The 14,400-nt window shown below is 41.0% G+C and overlaps 1 protein-coding gene across 2 annotated transcripts in view; it reads left to right on the top strand.

The window, feature by feature from the left end:
* LOC142384410 (polypeptide N-acetylgalactosaminyltransferase 18-like) overlaps positions 1–14,400 on the top strand; it is a 158,573-nt gene that overhangs the window by 124,310 nt on the left and 19,863 nt on the right. The gene's annotated exons all lie outside the window — the stretch shown is intronic.

Raw genomic sequence — 14,400 nt, 5'->3', positions numbered from 1 at the left:
CATTAGTTATCTAAAATGATTGTAATTAATGATCACAAATGTTTCAATAATGATAGTGGGTATGGTTAAATGTTTTAACAATATGTTCTAGGCAGTGGAATAAATATTGGTTTCCATATGTGGCGACCGCTGACTGAGATAAGGAATGAGATTAAATAGATCCTGGAACTTAGCCTGGTCTGGAGCAGGCTAGCTTCACAGAATAAATCTCCATGGTAACTTACGTCTGAACATATCCCACTTCCCTTATCCTACTTTTGTGCAACCGGATCACGGATAAGTTGATCCAGGATAGCCAACATATCCCCGCTTAATCCCTTATCCTACTTTTGTGCAACGGGCCCCTGAACTAAGAAAACTAAGGCATTGAAATAAACTAAAACATGATAAAACACAAAACTAAGAACTCAAAACATGGTGAAAACCCCATGGTCATGAAAATGATGTCGATAACATTTTCTGCTTGAAGCAAACCAGAAGACTTGCTAAAAACCTAAAAAGAATGGACAGAGCAGACTGTTTCAGACTTTAATTCTGTAATTCCATAACCTTTTGGGTCCTGGAAGCATGCGGTAAAAGCAAAATAAGAATAAAAAATGGGCCGATACTGATTAAAAGTTTTAGTGACTTTCATTCTTTTGCTATTATTCAGTCAGTTCCTTTAGTTGTCCCGTGTCCTCTTGTACCGTCAATCTTTGCAATTATTCTTCTTCTTCCTCTAAAATCTAATTTTCTATATGTTTTCTCAGAGCTTATAATAATAGTAATAATACATTTTATTTATAGGCGCCTTTTATAGGCACTCAAGGTCACCTTACATAAAAACAAACACAATTTAAAATACATAACAAATAGATCAAAAATAAAGTTAATTAAAACAGTGCAATAGTAATCACAAGGCATAGGCTAATTTAAACAGGTGAGTTTTAAGTTTGGATTTGAAATGTGGCAATGTTTGTGTGTTACGGAGATCAGGTGGAAGAGAGTTCCAGGGCTTATCCCAAACACCAACCAGCCATCCTTTGTGATTAAAAACAGTCGGTTCAAACACTTGGATCAGTGTATGTGCAACACACAAGTGACCTTATCTTAACAGTTATGAAAAACAGTAAAAACTCTTTTTCAGAAAAGATGTGAAGCTTTCTTATATTTACACTTTTAACTTTTTTGAGAAGAGAGGAAACTATTTGTTGCAGTTTTTCTGGGGAATCTTTGTCCATTCTTGCCTAATCCACAAGTTCAGCTGCTCAACAGTCCGTGGTTGTTGTCGTCTGATTCTCCTCTTCATGCTGCTCCGTACGTTTTCAGTAGGAGACAGATGTGGACTGCAGGGAGGCCAGTCAAGCACACACACTGTGTGCGTATGAAGCCAAGCTGCTGGAAGTCGTGCAGAATGAGGTCTGGCATCGTCCTGCTGAAATAACCACGGACACATAGAATGAAACTTCTGTGTTCTTTTCCCTGAAAGCAGCTCAAATGTGGACACAGTTCCATTATACCGTCCTCTCGTCTGATCTGTTTTGGGTTTTTACGTAAAAATTGAATTATATTTGTTTTGTTACAACATCTTTGGCACTAAATAAAGCGTAAACCGTGTGGACCATCTGATCCAGCACAATCTCCCATGTAAGCAAAGCCTGCTCTGCATGAGAGGCTGTTACCCTCCTTCTGTGGCTTGTTTTTACAACAAAAATCTAACTTACTGATGTGGTCCAGTGTGTAAAAGTCTTCTCTTTGCTTCCCTGTTGATATCTTAAGGGCTGAGAATGTGGAGACACCTTCCATTTGTTTGTTTTGCCCCAGGCTGCACACTCACACTCTTTGACTTTTTATCAGGAGATAAAACAATTTCTACATCCCATTTTGTACTTTTTGAGAATGAATGCATCTGTTGGGTCCGGTGCTAAGTTCATGCCAGTACAGGAGGTGTGGATGGCGATTGTTATTTGACAAAAAGGTGAGAAATTGCAGAGGAAACAAGGCAGGTAATAGAAATCTGATCTGGGCCTCAATATTGGTGTAGCCTTGCTAAGAAGATTGGTTTGTGGCTGGATCAATAAAGTCTGTAAATTGGACCTTTGAGGCTATTCACCAAGACACAGTTAGTGAGAGTGTGTGTGAATTTCACACTATTTCCTATCTCTGTGAGGACCTATCAGAAACCGACACCACCAAACAGATGTTACCTCTTCACTAGGGCCTTCAAGGAAAAGACTCGCCATTAAGATGTCTCGTGCTGATATGTGATTAAACAGCTTGAGGACGTGTTACTACAAGCATAGCAGTGTGAACATGGGTGTTTGTTGGGAAGTCTGTGTGTTTGGATGTCCCCTAAACAAAATTTCCAAGGATATTGAACTGGTAAGTTTAGACAGAAATGAGCAAGCTGCAGGAAAAAAGTCTTAATCTTTGTAAGGGGCTGGAAACTAAGTAGCTGAACAGATTTAATCTAACATTGCACTGAGAAAAACAGCTTTTTACATAAGAGAGGAAAAATATCTCCCCAAGTAGAGACAATAAGAACACTGATTTATCGTCTCGGGGAAAGTTGGTTATGTATTAATGATTTATTATTGAGTTGTTTCAGCAGGGAGCCATTTTGGTTTGAAAAATAAACTCTAAACTAATTGCCAAACTTTCAAAATGATGTATGTGTGTCATAAAGCCAATTACTAGGCTTTCAAAAACTTCCAACGAAATTAATGTGGGATAAGTGTTTGCTTGGGTCTATCCATCAGTGCGAAAGGAACAAAGTTCACAACCTCCCAAAAGAATCCAACTGCTCCCTCATTTATGCAGAATCTTAAAATAAGGTGGGAATTTCCAACAGGCTTGCTGAATTTTTCAAAAAGGGCCCAGGGCGTAACAGGCAGTGGAATATAAAATCACCCCCCAGTTAATTCTTTAGGTCATTAAAAAGCTCTTTTCATAAAATGGAGATATTGAAACGGTTGCCATTGCACTGAAGTAATCCATTTTTTAACATGGCTGTCTGTAAGGCTGTTAACACTGCACTCTGATTGGTGTAGATCTTGAATTAACCTCATTGTCTGCTCTCCGTCTTAAACGCCTCTCCTCTTCCTCCTTCTGCTTTACTCATCCGGAGAAACCCCTCATTATGTTCTGGCATGTTTTTGCAGCTGTCGTGTTTGTGTTGTCTCTTTGCAATCACAGCAGATGTCTGAGAGAAATACCAGTCATTAGCCTGTCTGACTGCATCATAGCTGCCAGCAATAAGCTCACCAGGAGCCTTTGGATGGGGCGCAGTCACTTTCACAACCAGAGGAAGTCCAGGCATCAAACACAGTGCTCTGTTTGCCGAAGCATACAGGGTCAATTATGTTATTGTATTTGAAAGAGCATAAAAGCAAAAGCAAATTTAGTCATGATTTTTGTGAGATGAATTACTGAAAGTGTTTGAAAAGAAGGTTAAGTCACAGTGGAAAAGAGAAAAATAAAGATTTATGCCGTTCCTTTGACCTATAATGTCAAGCATTTTACTTTTATGTTCTCTACTTTCCCCTCATTGGCTATGTTCAGCCCATCAGTGGCGTCAGTGGTGAATGCAGAACTGAATCGGAGGTTTCTAAACTTACCAGCAAGGTCCGAAAGAGATTAAGATTAAGGTCAGATTTATTGGTCATGCATACATGCATAAACACGAAATTTGTCCTCCGCTTTTAACCCATCCAGGTTGGTACCTGTTGACATTATTAAAAATAATCCAGTGATGGCTGGCTTTCACTGCAAACTGGAACTAATAATAGAATCATTTCAATTGCATTGATAAATCGTTTCTTTTCTTATGCCTATTTTTCAGATACTGAGACATTTTCCATGCAAAACTGACAAATGCAAATGGTGTGACCCCAGTAAATGCAGTGAAATGCGCAGTAAACCTTCCTCTGTTATTTCCCTTCTGAATACATTTTGCAAAATAAGATGCAAACTGCACCTCAACTCGGGTTTGTTTGCTTGATAAATGCAGCTTGTGTGGCGGGGGTTCAATGAATCTTATCAGGGCCTGGCAAACAATCTCAGAAGCCTCATTAAATCATGAGCTGAAAAAAAGCAACATTCAGATCTGAGACTTTACAAATGACAAAAAAGACTAAAGATCATGTTTTTCTGTTAATAGTTCCAATGCTTAGGTCAGGGGGCCTCGATGGTTGTGATAATCATGACTTGAAACTAACACTGACTGTCACTGTATGAAACATGAATCAGCAGTAATGTCTGTGTTCTGCTGACTGGATCATCACCCCTCTCTAGAAAGTCTTTTCGGCCCTATAATCCAGCTGCCAATCATAGCAGTGTTCAATTCATTTGGATTGTTTTACACAGTCTCACAGAAGTTTGTGAAACTGTGAGAAAACCTAATTTACAGTATTGATAAATGTCCTAGCTTTTTTTTATGTTTCCTGTACATGGTTACAAAATAAAATACCTGCACATAGGATTATAGTGTCTCAGTATATCATTAAACTGTCCTGAAAGGAGATTTTCACCTGTTTCTAAAGGTAAAATATATCTGACCATAAGCCAGGACAGCAAAGTTCATCTTCTGCCAAACCCAAAGCCTAAATTGCATTTTATTTTACTTTAAATACTTAATTTATTTTTGTTTTATGTCACTATTTATTTACTTCCACTTGATGTTTTAGTTAGTTTTAGGCATCTAAGCTGTTATTTAGCCATTCAATACTCCACAGCCAGTCATAGGCACATTCCCTCTGCAGGAACCTTTGGCAGTTCCTATAACCTTTTCAGGAACGGGGCCGTTTTTCCCCACATTCGGACATACAGGAGCTCGGGACCACGGCCCTCAGTTCCTGGAACCATTTCAGCTCCTTCTCCTCAGCTGGGTCTGTTCTGGGTTCTATAGCAACACATCTGACGGAGGTGTTTGGTGGTTGGTAGCTACGGTCCTCAGATTTCCGCTTCTTCATGTTCCTGATCTGCTCAACGTAGACAGTAGAATAACGGCTGAAATGTTTACTCATACGACACGGACACAACCGGCGCGTGTTTCATACGTTAAACTGACACGTGGTATCCTTTGTCTGCAGCGCTCTGCTCTCCTTCCTTCATGAAACCAAGAAGTAACTCCTGCCCTCGATTCTTCATCTCCTGACTCTCTCTGTGAGCTCTTCTAGCCTCGATGTTAGACGCCCGATGTGATCGTCCATGATTCATATTACCGTCATGCAGACCATGAACATGTTAGCTTCTTGGTGGTGTTTTTTCTTCCTTCTCTCCTTACTTTTCGCGGGTTTTGTTATGTTTTGTTGTTGAATGTGGCGCTAAAGTAACACGTCACTGTTACAACACGTCGCATCAGTCCCGACTCATGTGCGGATGCAAAATTAAACAGTTCCCCTGGGGAAGGGCAGTTATTAGAACGAAATTCGAGGTGGACCGTTCTTAGAACAGCTGCTTTCTTAGAACAGCTGCGTTCTTAGAAACTGCGTTCTTAGAACAACTGCGTTCTTAGAACAGCTGCGTTCTTAGAAACTGCGTTCTTAGAAACTGCGTTCTTAGAACAACTGCGTTCTTAGAACAGCTGCATTCTTAGAACAACTGCGTTCTTAGAACAGCTGCATTCTTAGAAACTGCGTTCTTAGAAACTGCGTTCTTAGAACAGCTGCGTTCTTAGAACAGCTGCGTTCTTAGAAACTGCAGTCTTAGAACAACGTTCTTAAAACAGCTGCGTTCTTAAAACAGCTGCGTTCTTAGAACAGCTGCGTTCTTAGAACAGCTGCATTCTTAGAACAGCTGCATTCTTAGAACAGCTGCATTCTTAGAAACTGCGTTCTTAGAACAGCTGCGTTCTTAGAACAGCTGCGTTCTTAGAAACTGCGTTCTTAGAAACTGCGTTCTTAGAACAACTGCGTTCTTAGAACAGCTGCATTCTTAGAACAACTGCGTTCTTAGAACAGCTGCGTTCTTAGAACAGCTTCATTCTTAGAAACTGCGTTCTTAGAAACTGCGTTCTTAGAACAGCTGCGTTCTTAGAACAGCTGCATTCTTAGAAACTGCGTTCTTAGAAACTGCGTTCTTAGAACAGCTGCGTTCTTAGAACAGCTGCGTTCTTAGAAACTGCAGTCTTAGAACAACGTTCTTAAAACAGCTGCGTTCTTAGAACAGCTGCGTTCTTAGAACAGCTGCATTCTTAGAACAGCTGCGTTCTTAGAACAGCTGCATTCTTAGAACAGCTGCATTCTTAGAAACTGCGTTCTTAGAACAGCTGCGTTCTTAGAACAGCTGCGTTCTTAGAAAAGCTGCGTTCTTAGAACAGCTGCGTTCTTAGAAACTGCGTTCTTAGAACAACTGCGTTCTTAGAACGACTGCGTTCTTAGAACAGCTGCATTCTTAGAACAACTGCGTTCTTAGAACAGCTGCGTTCGTAGAACAGCTGCATTCTTAGAAACTGCGTTCTTAGAAACTGCGTTCTTAGAACAGCTGCGTTCTTAGAACAGCTGCGTTCTTAGAAACTGCGTTCTTAGAACAGCTGCGTTCTTAGAACAGCTGCGTTCTTAGAAACTGCGTTCTTAGAACAGCTGCGTTCTTAGAACGACTACGTTCTTAGAACAGCTGCGTTCTTAGAACAGCTGCATTCTTAGAACAACTGCGTTCTTAGAACAGCTGCGTTCTTAGAACAACTGTGTTCTTAGAACAACTGCTTTCTTAGAACAGCTGCGTTCTTAGAAACTGCGTTCTTAGAACAGCTGCGTTCTTAGAAACTACGTTCTTAGAACAGCTGCGTTCTTAGAACAACTGCGTTCTTAGAACAGCTGCATTCTTAGAAACTGCGTTCTTAGAAACTGCGTTCTTAGAACAGCTGCGTTCTTAGAAACTGCGTTCTTAGAACAACTGTGTTCTTAGAACAGCTGCATTCTTAGAACAGCTGCATTCTTAGAACAACTGCGTTCTTAGAACAGCTGCGTTCTTAGAATAACTGCGTTCTTAGAACAACTGCTTTCTTAGAACAGCTGCGTTCTTAGAACACCTGCGTTCTTAGAAACTGCGTTCTTAGAACAGCTGCGTTCTTAGAACAACTGCGTTCTTAGAACAGCTGCGTTCTTAGAACAGCTGCGTTCTTAGAAACTGCGTTCTTAGAAACTGCGTTCTTAGAACAGCTGCGTTCTTAGAAACTACGTTCTTAGAACAGCTGCGTTCTTAGAACAACTGCGTTCTTAGAACAGCTGCGTTCTTAGAAACTGCGTTCTTAGAAACTGCGTTCTTAGAACAGCTGCGTTCTTAGAAACTGCGTTCTTAGAACAACTGCGTTCTTAGAACAGCTGCATTCTTAGAACAACTGCGTTCTTAGAACAGCTGCGTTCTTAGAACAACTGCGTTCTTAGAACAACTGCTTTCTTAGAACAGCTGCGTTCTTAGAACACCTGCGTTCTTAGAAACTGCGTTCTTAGAACAGCTGCGTTCTTAGAACAACTGCGTTCTTAGAACAGCTGCGTTCTTAGAAACTGCGTTCTTAGAACAGCTGCGTTCTTAGAACAGCTACGTTCTTAGAAACTGCGTTCTTAGAACAGCTGCGTTCGTAGAACAGCTACGTTCTTAGAAACTGCGTTCTTAGAACAGCTGCGTTCTTAGAACAGCTACGTTCTTAGAACAACTGCGTTCTTAGAACAGCTGCGTTCTTAGCACAGCTGCGTTCTTAGAAACTGCGTTCTTAGAACAGCTGCGTTCTTAAAACAACTGCGTTCTTAGAACAGCTGCGTTCTTAGAACAGCTGCGTTCTTAGAACAACTGCGTTCTTAGAACAGCTGCATTCTTAGAACAGCTGCATTCTTAGAAACTGCGTTCTTAGAACAGCTGCATTCTTAGAACAGCTGTGTTCTTAGAAACTGCGTTCTTAGAACAACTGCGTTCTTAGAACAGCTGCGTTCTTAGAACAACTGCGTTCTTAGAACAGCTGTGTTCTTAGAACAGCTGCATTCTTAGAAACTGCGTTCTTAGAAACTGCGTTCTTAGAAACTGTGTTCTTAGAACAGCTGCGTTCTTAGAACAGCTGCGTTCTTAGAAACTGCAGTCTTAGAACAACGTTCTTAAAACAGCTGCGTTCTTAGAACAGCTGCGTTCTTAGAACAGCTGCATTCTTAGAACAGCTGCATTCTTAGAACAGCTGCATTCTTAGAAACTGCGTTCTTAGAACAGCTGCGTTCTTAGAAACTGCGTTCTTAGAACAACTGCGTTCTTAGAACAGCTGCGTTCTTAGAACAACTGCGTTCTTAGAACAGCTGCGTTCTTAGAACAGCTGCATTCTTAGAAACTGCGTTCTTAGAACAGCTGCGTTCTTAGAACAGCTGCGTTCTTAGAAACTGCGTTCTTAGAACAGCTGCGTTCTTAGAACAGCTGCGTTCTTAGAACAGCTGCGTTCTTAGAACAACTGCGTTCTTAGAACAGCTGCGTTCTTAGAACAACTGCGTTCTTAGAACAGCTGCGTTCTTAGAAACTGTGTTCTTAGAACGACTACGTTCTTAGAACAGCTGCGTTCTTAGAACAGCTGCATTCTTAGAACAACTGCGTTCTTAGAACAGCTGCGTTCTTAGAACAACTGCGTTCTTAGAACAACTGCTTTCTTAGAACAGCTGCGTTCTTAGAAACTGCGTTCTTAGAACAGCTGCGTTCTTAGAAACTACGTTCTTAGAACAGCTGCGTTCTTAGAACAACTGCGTTCTTAGAACAGCTGCGTTCTTAGAAACTGCGTTCTTAGAAACTGCGTTCTTAGAACAGCTGCGTTCTTAAAAACTGCATTCTTAGAACAACTGCGTTCTTAGAACAGCTGCGTTCTTAGAACAGCTGCATTCTTAGAACAACTGCGTTCTTAGAACAGCTGCGTTCTTAGAATAACTGCGTTCTTAGAACAACTGCTTTCTTAGAACAGCTGCGTTCTTAGAACACCTGCGTTCTTAGAAACTGCGTTCTTAGAACAGCTGCGTTCTTAGAACAACTGCGTTCTTAGAACAGCTGCGTTCTTAGAACAGCTGCGTTCTTAGAACAGCTGCGTTCTTAGAAACTGCGTTCTTAGAAACTGCATTCTTAGAACAGCTGCGTTCTTAGAACAGCTGCGTTCTTAGAAACTACGTTCTTAGAACAGCTGCGTTCTTAGAACAACTGCGTTCTTAGAACAGCTGCGTTCTTAGAAACTGCGTTCTTAGAAACTGCGTTCTTAGAAACTGCGTTCTTAGAACAGCTGCGTTCTTAGAAACTGCGTTCTTAGAACAACTGCGTTCTTAGAACAGCTGCATTCTTAGAACAACTGCGTTCTTAGAACAGCTGTGTTCTTAGAACAACTGCGTTCTTAGAACAACTGCTTTCTTAGAACAGCTGCGTTCTTAGAACACCTGCGTTCTTAGAAACTGCGTTCTTAGAACAGCTGCGTTCTTAGAACAACTGCGTTCTTAGAACAGCTGCGTTCTTAGAAACTGCGTTCTTAGACCAGCTGCGTTCTTAGAACAGCTACGTTCTTAGAAACTGCGTTCTTAGAACAGCTGCGTTCTTAGAACAGCTACGTTCTTAGAAACTGCGTTCTTAGAACAGCTGCGTTCTTAGAAACTGCGTTCTTAGAACAGCTGCGTTCTTAGAACAGCTGCGTTCTTAGAATCTGCGTTCTTAGAACAGCTGCGTTCTTAAAACAACTGCGTTCTTAGAACAGCTGCGTTCTTAGAACAACTGCGTTCTTAGAAACTGCGTTCTTAGAACAGCTGCGTTCTTAGAACAGCTGCGTTCTTAGAACAGCTGCGTTCTTAGAACAGCTGCGTTCTAAGAACAGCTGCGTTCTTAGAACAACTGCGTTCTTAGAACAACTGCGTTCTTAGAAACTGCGTTCTTAGAACAACTGCGTTCTTAGAACAACTGCGTTCTTAGAAACTGCGTTCTTAGAAACTGCTCTGTCTGAATGCGGCTATTAACTCATTTATTTTGGTTAGGAAAATATCGCATTGTTTCTTCTACTGCCAACAGCCCCATTTCCTCTTGCGTCATCTGTTGGGGCAGCAGCATCAGAACCAGGGACCTAAAAAGACTCAACAACCTGAGAAGGAAGGCTGGTTCTGTTCTGGGGACGACTGTGGAACCTCTGGAGACAATAATGCAAAGAAGGATTTTGCATCAAATCAAGAGAATTATGGACAACCCTGAACATCCTCTCCATGAGACTGTTATCGGAAAACAGAGTCTCTTCAGTCAAAGGCTTCTTCAGTTTGGATGCAAAACGGACCGTTACAGGAAATCTTTCCTGCCCACAGCCATCAGCATCTATAATAACTCTGTAGCGTTACCGGGTATTTATATACCTATTAAATATAAGGATTTATGAGATGTTCTTACAGTCTCAAATAAACCTTACCTCGAATTCAGGGCACCACCTACCTAGGTTTTGACTTAATTTAAGTCACAGTCAGGTAGGAAAACTGTTCGAAATCTTACGATCCTGGTATGTTAAATTAATCTTTCATTAATAATCAGTCTCATATCTCGCTACTTTCGTGAAGTTCTCGTTTGGTTGGACAGACATTACGTAAAGAAAGCATACGACACAATCTGTGATTATAACATATATATAGATATATGAGCTGTTTATTACAATGATATGATCTTAGACATGAACCTTTAAACAAACAGGAGATGCATGGAATATGGGTGATTATATAAAACACTTAGTGAATGGAAAATAAAATATGGGAATGGAGAGTTACTGGATTTATTCAAATAGTTTGGGTTGGCTGACTATTTGAATCTAAATACTGACATTTTGGATTAATGTATCATTCTGTGAAAGCCTCGAGACATCCATCAAACCCACTTTAAGGTGAAAACGGGTCGGTCTTACTGTGCTGAAGTTCTGTTCAGTCGGTTCGGACCATGGTAGCGGCCACGCGGGTCCGAGGGGATTTCTCTTCCGCTCTCTGGGCCTTCCTGGCTGTGGTGGCTGACTTTAGCGGACTTCTCAGTTGCTTCTTTCACCGGGAAACCGAAACGATGGTGCCGAGGACTGGGGTTAGATGGTCGAATCTTCTTAGTGTCAGTGGGTCCGTTGCTTCTCTGATGAAGTGAACTTAAGTTCACAGAAGATTAATAAAAGGTTGCTTGGAGTTGGCTTCTTGGTAGGAAAAGGTGATGATGGCGTGAAACAGCGGAGGTTAGGACGTGCGACGTAGAAGGACGTGGATGGCGAGGGACGAACAAAAACACGTAAAACGTGCATCTTCAGAGTATTTCAATCTGTTTCTTTGTTCGGGTCTTTCTTTCTCGTCTCCGGGGTCTCACTGGGTTCTGGAGGGTCTCCTCCGGTCGTCCGCTGCATCGTTATCCACACGTCCTTCCGCTCTCTCCTGAGATTATGGGAAAACTCCCAAACTCCGGCGAGCTCTTCTCTTCTGCTTAAACCATCTCTAAAAGTCTCTGAGCAGCTGTTCTCTGCTCAAATCTCCTTCTGAAACTCTGGGTTGGAACCCTTCTGGAACAAGAGGCAAGAAGCAAGAGAGCAGACGCCTGAAGCGAGCCAGCAAAACGAGAGAACTAGAGAGAGCACTAGAGAGAGCGTGTTTTCCGCGGGTTCCGGGTTTTGACACTCGGAGGCGGGGCTTACACTACTTTTTCAGCCAATGACATGCTTGAACTGTGTGCATGTCTGTGTAAGGTGATCTGTGCTATATGGGGATTTCTGGATTTAGACAAAGAAAACTCTTATTTCTCCATTACTCCCATCTCATAGAACATTTGTCTCAGTGATTCTGAAAACACCACATCTTGTTAAGATTTGCAGATTAAAGATATAACATAGACTTGTAATATAAAGACATCAAAATAACACACATGATAAAGACAATTATGACTTTCAAAATTCAGATGAATATCTATGAAATCGTGACATATGAATAGTGAACTACACAATGCTAATTTCTGTGTTAACAATGGGGAAATTAAACAAATACCAAATAGATACCGAAGGGACATCGTTAAAAGTTAAATTGTTGCATATACATTGTCCATTTTACTGAGTCCTCTGGGATTTAAATGTTCAACTAATCAACACTGCAGACCACTAGGGGGCAATGTGGTTCCATCAGGCAGGTTGGGCATTTTCCACCAAGTTTGTTTCTTTGTCAATATTTAAGCCAGAATCGTACAAATTGTCTCTATATGCGTCTTGTGATCAAGCTGGAAACCTGAAAGAAATTGTACACGGTTATCAAACACATTTAATATAGTTTTAAGATTCGACTAAAAGTGAGTCTTCTCAGTTTGTATGTAGCCATCTGGTCGGTTTGCTGGTGAAAAGGGGTGTTAAAGTGTCAACTTTCGAGTTATGGTCTAGATAAGATAGTAAGTGTCCCACTTTTCCAAGAGTGAGTTCTTTGTTCGTTAGAGTCTATCCTAATTTTTATGGCAAGCGTCTGTTGCGAGTTCGACTCCCCAAATGCTTTTAAGAGGGCAGGAAGTGAACGTAAATTAGGCAGTTTCTGTCTCTTTTTCCTTTGTGGAAAGAAAATGAAGATCTGGTTTATATCCACATACGTAAACATCCCCCACAGGAATGTTGGTTTTGTCAAAGTTTGAAAAACTCTTAATCCACACGGCACTGTGACTGCTACAACTCCTTGATTTAATTGAGTTACATCAACATTTAATTTCCCTCTGGGATAAATAAAGTAATTTTGAATTTGAATTTGAATTTGAATGATCTTCTGTAAAAATACCACTAAATACAATGTATGCTTGGTCTTCTAATGTACAGCTTTCTAGTATGTTCATTGCATCTTAGCTGGAACTGCAAGGACGCATTACATCAACAAACTGTAATTTCGTCATGACCACACAAAGACATTGCCCTGACTGAAATGACTTCTGTTGAAATTTCGACTTCAGATACTAGAAATCCACCTGCAGCTTTCAGGCTTTGCTCTGCCCTCCTCTGCATCTGTGAGGAGATCCGTCAAACACAGCACTGTGCTAATCTTTCTATTAGCAGCTTTATATCACCGTGACAGGAGAGGAGCTAGCATTAAGCCGTCTGATAGAAGCTGAGCATCAATCTGTAGACAGATGCATGTGTAATCACTCGTATCAGCAGAAATGCACACACATGCGTGCTCAAGAAACAAATCCTCTCTCACAGGCCTCCACACATACTCACACAACTATACACATTCACATACTGTTGTCTGTGCTGGACTTTTAAATTGCAGCTGAAGGGCTCTGTGGCTGTTTCACAGTCTGATAATGGCTGTTATCTAGAAATGTCCTGTTCCTGTAAGATGGTCATCATTCTCACCAATTATCTCCTCGGAGCTTGCACACACTCCCGCGTCAGAGCACTTAACCAGTGGTTCTCTTTGTGCGGATCAGTGTCACTTCTGTACTTGCTCTTCCACTGCACTTTGATTTTTACTTTTTCAGCTTGTTTGGATTGCATATCAGCCTTGATCCTCCTCCTTTGCTTTGCTCATGTCAGGTTGTTCGTATTCCTACGTGTCATCTTTTTCCTTTTTCCGGACTCAGTGAAGATACACGTCTCACTTTGTGATTTGATTTTTTAAGCCACTTAAAATTGTGTTTTTGATTTGCCTCTCAGGCCTTCAAAAGTGGGCCAACACTTGCATTCATTACCATCTCCTTACGCCCATCTTCTTCCAGGTATGTAAAGTTTCCTAAGCCGATATTTAGCCAGGATCTACTTTTTCTCGTGACCTCTCTTCTCGCTCCTTCATCTCTTGCCACTGCTTGTTACCTCCTCCTTTTTGATCTCCTTCTGTTTTTGTCTTAATTGGATCAGTTACAGGTGTCCTGCTTATTTCTCACAACATTAAAAGGGAAAATATTCTTTAGAGACGTACTAAATTTTGCAGGTAAGGTAGGAAAAAAAACATGATTTGCATTAAAGAATTAGCCTACTTTTGGTACCCCATGTGGCTAATTGCTCATGATGGAAACCCTCCGTGTGAATATAGGTTACTGCAAAGTTTCACTGTTGTGAAAAAGAAGAGTATCTCCTCTATAATATACTTCTTGTTCTTAAGATGCTGTGCTCGGTATACACTGAGACGATGGTAGGCTCAGGAATTGGTGTAATTAAGCCTGTGGACTCAACCTGCTTTCAGCCAGCAGTCCATGCTGATGGTGATTGTGCAGGTAAAGTTTTCTAGCACAGTTCTTACCAACTTGCTTGTCAGGCCTGGACTTGAAAGAGAACTCAGATGCAGAGTATCCAATTAGGCAGATTTCATTTATATATATCCAACCTCCAATACGACGTGATAAAATAAAATGAAAAGCTATGAAAATGTTATTCTATACGTTCTATAAAACTTAATGAAAGAGGAAAAAAGAGGAGGGCAATTAACTATGAAACCAAAAATCATTCCCTAAGGAGGAAAA

Source organism: Odontesthes bonariensis, chromosome 7, assembly GCF_027942865.1.
Source record: "Odontesthes bonariensis isolate fOdoBon6 chromosome 7, fOdoBon6.hap1, whole genome shotgun sequence".
Taxonomy (NCBI): Eukaryota; Metazoa; Chordata; class Actinopteri; order Atheriniformes; family Atherinopsidae; genus Odontesthes; species Odontesthes bonariensis.
Note: the sequence above shows the minus strand (reverse complement) of the source record. Positions and strands in the feature narration are given on the sequence as shown.